The sequence below is a fragment of the Apteryx mantelli genome, chromosome 1 (assembly GCF_036417845.1).
Source record: "Apteryx mantelli isolate bAptMan1 chromosome 1, bAptMan1.hap1, whole genome shotgun sequence".
NCBI classification, from domain to species: Eukaryota; Metazoa; Chordata; class Aves; order Apterygiformes; family Apterygidae; genus Apteryx; species Apteryx mantelli.
In genome coordinates, this window is record NC_089978.1 from 47,757,774 (window position 1) to 47,765,128 (window position 7,355).

Genomic DNA, 7,355 nt, shown 5'->3' on the forward strand with positions numbered 1-7,355 from the left:
AAAGATTCAAGCAAAGTTTACCGCCCATGCCCCAAATAGGTGCAATTATATGTAAAAAAATTGGGCTGCTCATGTGTTTAGGAATCGCTAACTCATGTGGTGAGTAGCATCTGCTTCAACCTGCTGCTTTCTTCATTTCCATCCCCCTTCCCATTTTGTCAGCCTCTCCTTACTGGCACCTTTTCTCTCTAGGTGGTCAGGCATTGCATTATTGACCAAAGGTGTGCACGTGTCTGAATGAAGGACAAATAGCATAAAGCTGGACCCAGACTTGGGGACGTAGTCCTTGGAAAAAACCCAGAGAGAGCTTCTCTAGGTGAAGAAAGAGGTCTGGAGCTGTAAGGAGATAAACTTTGCTTTTTTAAAAAAATATAAAACATCATAGATTTTTTTTTTAATAGAAAAATACTAATTGTTTAAAGCAAAATTTCCAAAAGTATTTCAGTGAAATTTCAAATAGGAACATATAAGGTCTACATTTATTGCCAGAAATACAGCGAGACTGATCCCAATAGAGTTAGACTGGCGCTCAGAGGTGCAGTGTGAAGGAATCCAGGAAGTATTGCCAAATTCTGTGTTTTCTTCATCCAGTGAGAGTGCCATAACTACAGAGCTACTGAATATTCAGGGAGGCTGCTGGGGTTTGCAATTTTTTTAGAGGTTATGGCACTATTCTCCCTTAGAAAGGAACAATCGCTGAGAAAAAAAGCTTTTGGATGACCTGGAATTGTTTTCTGACAAGCCAGGTTGGTGCTTATTGCTATATGACTCCTGCTGTGTTCAGTGAAACTGCCTTTCCTCTTTTCTTTGCTAATAAATAACAAAGCAGTAAAGAAGTGTTGGACTTTAACACTGACTTTTTCTAACTGAAGCATCCCACTTGACTCTGAATTTTGACTAATTATCTAAACTACAAAGGGAAAGCAATGATTTCTCTCTAGTTCTCCTTCTCTTTTACTGATTGCGTGCTGACTTTGTACCTCATCTTCCAAACCACAGAACAGAAGCGAAGAAGTCTTTGTCCTCCATCAGTTCTCAAAGGACTACAGTTAAATGCAGATATGGTAACTTACTTCCCTTCCCCTTCTTCTTTTTGAATGATAAGTATGGTATGATAAGTTTATGTTCCTTGCCCTTCCCCATGAAACAATCTACCCGAAACTTCGGGATGAAATGTAAGGATTTTCTTTCTGCACTATACAATTTGACAAAGTGTCCAAGAGGGAAAAAAAAAAAAACAGAAAACTCAATATTTGCATGGTGAAAATTTATTTTAATATGGCTATTCCTTTTCCTTTGTCACATCAGTACATCATCAAACATAATTTTTGCCTCAAATTCTGTACAAACTCAGCATTTTCACTGAGCATGTGGAAGAACTGTGTTACTTTCAATTTTTATATCCTCCCGGAGTAGTGAAACAGAAGGTGTTGTTGTCCATTGACTTTGGAAATACCTTTGTATCTGTTCTGTCTCCTTTCCTAAGAGTAAAAGGCTTGTGTGATTGCACTGCCCCTGCCCGTCAGGCTTTTGTTGGCTAACATCAGCCTAACCTGACAAAGATGTGGAAATCTCAACATAATTGCTTTCCTAGAAATTCTGAGGAGAGGAAAAAGACCTAAATCAGTGCCTGCATTGAAAGAAAGGTGGAGGGACTTGGCTACTACACGCCCTATGCAGGAGCTGCTGGCCACCGTATGTCAACTGAGTGGCTCTCAACCTACTGAGGCTCTTAATGGCGACCCCGCAGGGTGTGTGGAGAGCTGGAGCTGTGGTCAGGAGATTTTGGGGACAGGGGTCACAAACCCCCGGAAAGCCAGTGGTTGGCCCTTTCTGCTGCTCTTGGAGGTAGTCGTTTTGAACAGGCACCAAAATAGCTTTGTGGCGTATTGAGAAGTCTCATCACATTGTTTACATTTTGCTGCCTGCTCGAAGGTTTTTTCCGTGTCCTTCACAGGAGTTCATGCTCAAAGCTGGGAAAATTGTTTCTGCATTCTTCGGCTTAAACAATCTTGAAGCCAGATGAGATAACATGAAAAGCAAATGAAATCCTTTTCAAATAGTCTGCGTGAGAGTGCCTGGAACGTTTCAGTGGCTAGCTGGCTTATGTCACAGCGCAGTTGATGTTGAGGAGAGGTGATAGAAACTACATTTAATCATAGACATGAACATTTACTGAAGTAGATGTTTGTAACACTGCTCCAAATTTTGAGGTGTCTTTGACCTTTGTTAAAAATATACCTATACATGTTACACGTAGCTGTTAAAAGTAGGTACAAAACCCAGCATAATCCAACAAGGTACCAAACCAGGAAAAAAAAAAGGAAAATGAATACAAATTTTTTCTTTTTAAAATGCCCTGCCCATAAATGCCATCTTTTCACCTTCCTCACTACGGTAACCAAGTCGGTGACTGTCATAAACAATAGCAATCAATGCAAAAAAATCTGGGAAGGATCTTGGGCATCAGCAGGTTTGGACCGAAGGAGTTAATTCTGAATTTGGGATCCTTTCTTCTTTAAACTGAGTGATGCATCTAAGCGCTACACCAAGGTGAGATTTAGCTCCAGATCCACATCTTAATGTGTCTACATGTCCACCTGTGTGCAAGGTGTCCGTGTTCCCACCACAGTCCCGGGAGTAGTAATCAATATAGTCAATGGTTTCAAGAGGGCTGGCTATTCATTTTATGTTATACCAGATACCTAGAGCTCAGTTCAGCTGCTCACATTTAGGCATCTGATGCCTTTTGAAATGCCCATGAATGCCTGTGGCATCTGCATGGGCCTGGCGGATATGAAAGTTGACTGACTGAGACAACTGAATCAAGTCCCTGCATTTGGTCAGCTGAGCAGCTCTTCTGATTTCCCTGGCTGTGGTGGCCGGATCTCCACTGACACCTAGGTAGGCACCTACACAGCAATGCCTGAATATGGGGTTGACTCCTGAATTCAAATCTAAGCCCCTAACCTAGGGCTTGATGCAGTTGCCCCATAGCCTGAGTGACAGTGGTTGTTGTTGGACTGCAGACGATCCTCTCGAATGAACTGGTCTTAAACTATCCAGGGCTTCATACTGCAAATCAGCTCTTTAAGCAATACCTATGTAGCAGTCAGGTGTTTGTGGAAATGCCAGAACATGAAAGTCATGGTAAAGAGCTTCACTGAGCAGCTAATCAGCTTCCCATGTGGGCTCTCAGATGCGATGCGATACCGGTACAAGCCAATTTTAGAATGTTCTGGATGGATCAGTTCTGCACATAAACTAGTCTGTATCTAAGTGCTCGTTTCTGTTTTTGTGGTCTCACTTCATTCAACTGTAATGTATTGCATTTCTCTGTTAGCGTCATCTGCCACTGCTGCTGCTGGGTCTGCCCCTTTCCTGGGATTAGATCACCAGTTTCCATCTCATTTTTCTTACATCTGTACAATTTGATTCCTGTTTTGTTATCCTGGAGGTGCTGTGTTTAATATAGCCACCTTGCTCCATCTCAGCTAAGATTAACAAGACACTTTACCTTACAGCAAAGAGGGTAAGAGTGAGGGTGAAGAGAATGAGCTTTTCATGACAACTGTGAAAAAAAAAAAAAATATACAAGGCTTCCTTGTAGGGAGATGAGATAGCAGTGCAGTATCTAAGCTGCTTTTAAGATTTTAGGAATTCCTATTCATCTTTCTCACTTGTGAGGAAAGAAACTGAGATCTCAGCAGCACTGAATCCTGGACTTGATGTGCGTGCTATGCAATCCTGTCAAGAGCAAAGTCAATGGGCATTTTGCCATTGATATTTAAAAGGAACCATGATAGCAACCTGCTGCCACAGCCTTTGTGTATCATATTCTTCCTATGAGGCTTTGTCCTTTCTCATTCTGCATAGGGTGATTCTGGCATGAGCTGCTTGTAACAGGGCCACCAGCAGAGAAGAGAGCTGATTTACAAAGAAATCAAAGTAAGTGGAGTCTCCCAGCCCCTGGGGCCAGGTATGGTCGGCAGACGACAGCGGCAAACCTCTGTAGGTTTAGTGCATAAGGCATTTAAGTGGCACATCCCCAGACTGATTTGTTCAGTGTTTTCAACCTTTTCACTTTAGCTCTGCCACTTTTCTCTCTCATGTGAGGCAGCAGGAAGAGTACCGCTGGCATATGTCCGTATGGGTACCGAAAGGGAGTTGATATTCATTATTAAAATCATTAGCCTGACTTTTGGAAAAAGACCAGTGTCCGAAGGCTCCCATATTTATTTTTGGTGCCCAGTGTGTAAGAGACCTGCAACAATAGGCTACATATCCCAAGGACGGGTGCACATTGCTTTCAGAGCAAAGCCCTTTTCGAGTAAGGTTGCCAAAGAAGGAGGCTTCTAGCAGTACTAGTTACTTGTGAAAATGCAGACCTCTTCACATTAGAAAAAATGGCTAGGAGCAGCTTTTGGGAGAGAAGACGAGTGATTCAACACTTCAGGAACCGGGGCCCCCATCCCTATTACACAAGACAAGGCAAGTATAACAGTGAAGCCAAGAAGGGACGTGCTGCTATTTTTCCTTTAGCAACTGTTGCATGAAGCGGTTCCTGAATGCATCTCTACATTAAACGGGACTGCTGGGAAATGCAGCCTAATTCCAGATCAACCGCTCCCCCTGCAGGAAACAGGCTGGATGTATTAATTTCTCAGGGATGGCTAAGAAAGCAGAATTCAATATGTAAGAGCACATGAATGAAGTAGAAAATATGTTAAAAAAAAAAAAAGGTGTTTTTACATACAAGTGGTCTATATAACTTCAGAATTTGCTGGAGCTGAGGTCTGCAGCCTTTATGAAAAGTAAGTCTACTTAAAGGTGAAGGATGGGAGAAATGCTGCTGTAACAGGGTAGCACAGTGATAAGGGAACCTGAGTTGTTAAATAAAGCTCTACTCCCTTCTGCTTAGCCAAACTGCACAGATCTCTGAAGTCTGGTGTACAGTATTTTACCTGAACTAGGAAAGATTTTTTTAAACCATTTCAAGATAACTTTGGCTGTTAAGTCAGTGAAATACGTATTTTTACTGAACTGCAACACTGTCTAGCTGTTCATCCCTCATATTTTCCTACCCCTGATATACTAGAAACAATTCATAGCTGATCAAGCCCTGAAATTTTAAGTTAGCTGCTGGACGTAAGCATGTTTCTATTTTTAACACGGATTTTCTGGGCAGAACTCTGTGCTTTTTATATTATCTATATAAAAATAATTCAAGGGTATTTTATGGTCCATCTCATATTAAAATGACATTTAACATGGAATTTTAACTATACATCAGGGAATAAGAGCTCTGCTTCTTCTCAGTTAGGAGGTTAATAAACATTTTATCAACTTCATGGATGTATATCTGGAGTAGATGCTAATAGTTCGAACAGATCAATGAACCAGATTTTTAAAAATCCCTACATATATATTTGCCTACTGTGCTATTCCAATACTATGCATAAAAATTCCTATGGTAGACCAAGTTAGAAATGGGTTCAAACTACAGATTTGCTACCAACCCTTCTACTTCCATCAGAAATTATAGATTTGCTGTGTGAATCACAGAGTGGTAGCTGTGTCTTCTCTTACACAGGAGGTCAGACTAAATAAACATAATGGTATCTCCTGCTCTTGAAGTACATGAATCAATTAAAAAACAAAACAATATAGATCCATTGCCCCTCAAATGTTTTATCAAGTGACCTTTACAGTGAGGATCATATGTCTTATCAGTCTGTGAATATCACACATGCTTACTGATTATGCACATTAATTCACAGCTGGATATTCATGAAGGTAAATGATTTTTTTTCTGAGAACAAATTCAAAGTCATTGTGGCTTATCTGATCTTCTCCATAAATAAGAAAGAAAGTTGGAGACTACAGTTTGGGATTCTGGGAGGGTATTCCCAACACTTACAGTGAGCACATGTTACACACTCACGTTGAGAGCTGAAGTTCCCTGTATAGTCGCGGGGACAGGTAACTCCAGAAGGTGATTTGCACCAGTGAGACTACAGATACTTGTGGCTCCTTATTTAGATGCCTTCCAGATGCCTTTCTTTCTTCACTGGTTGCATGAAGAGCCAAGACTCTGCAGTTAGGCCTTTAAGGTTAGATGACACAAAGTCAGGAGCCATTGCTAAGGGACGGTGGAATACCAGCCTCACTATCCCTGCTCTCATTTATGAATTGCTAGCTCAGGCTTCTACTGGTCCCTCCCTTGAAAAAGACCAAAAAAAACCCAAATATAACAAAATGTGTTTAAAAGCTTCTAAAGTTACAAGTTCTTTTAAATATGTGGATGGATGGATGTAAAAATCCCATTGAAACGTTAGACTGAACATATAACATGAATCCAAACATTTTCAGGTAATCTACAACATGGAATTCTTTTCATAAACTAATCAGACTCCATCTCACAATGAACCTGCAGGGGGAGGGGGGGGAACACTTTTCTTCTTGGAGAGATTTCTTTTTTCACGCATACTTAAGGAGGTGAGAAATTAAGAAACAACTTTTCTCTGTTTCATTTCCCCCTTTGTACAGAGCCTGCTGCATTTTAAAAGGCATCAAGCTATCCTGTTGGTAGCAAAGTCCAGCAACAAAGCGAAGGGTGTCACTAAAAGTTACTGCTTTCAACTTAGGAAACTTGAAAATGGGTAAAGGACTTCTAAAGGATTTGTTCCCTTTGTGAGAATGCAGAGGGTGTTGCTCACAGCAACAGGTGGGAGCGCTTGTACTGCGCTTTTACATTTCTCATTTAAAAGGCACCCATCGCAGCATTAAACCCCAAAATCTCACTTACTGCTTGGGCTGTAAGTTCCTGGGTGTCTTGTCTGTCTCACTGCCCACCCCTTTCCTTTCTTATTTCTCCTGTCATGACCTTAGGGGTTAAGATGTAAAACGCAGCAAATGTGCTGAGACCAGAGACCAAAGGACTCTGTGTCTGTGTTTTGAAGAAGGTATTAGCTAATCCCTTTGGGGCCGGATTGAAGAAATTTTCAAATTGTTCGTTGTGATATGTGTTAACCAAATTCCAGATGACTCATTAGTAATCTCATAATATTATTCAGAAATAGTTTCCTAAAGCCTCATGTTTGGAACAAATAATTCTATATGGTATTAAATATGCTTTATATTTAAATTCTGCATCAGATTATCAGTAAAGGAAACCTGAAACAGCTCCTCTGGCAAAGCCAGCTGGTCACTGTGAAGCTTTCAGAAAGATATCAGATGTTAAATTATTTTACATGGATAAATCTTTGAGGATTTGATAATTAATTAATAAGCTGATAATCATTGCTAAATACATGTTAGATGATAGATTATAATAATGAATGGCTTAACGCACA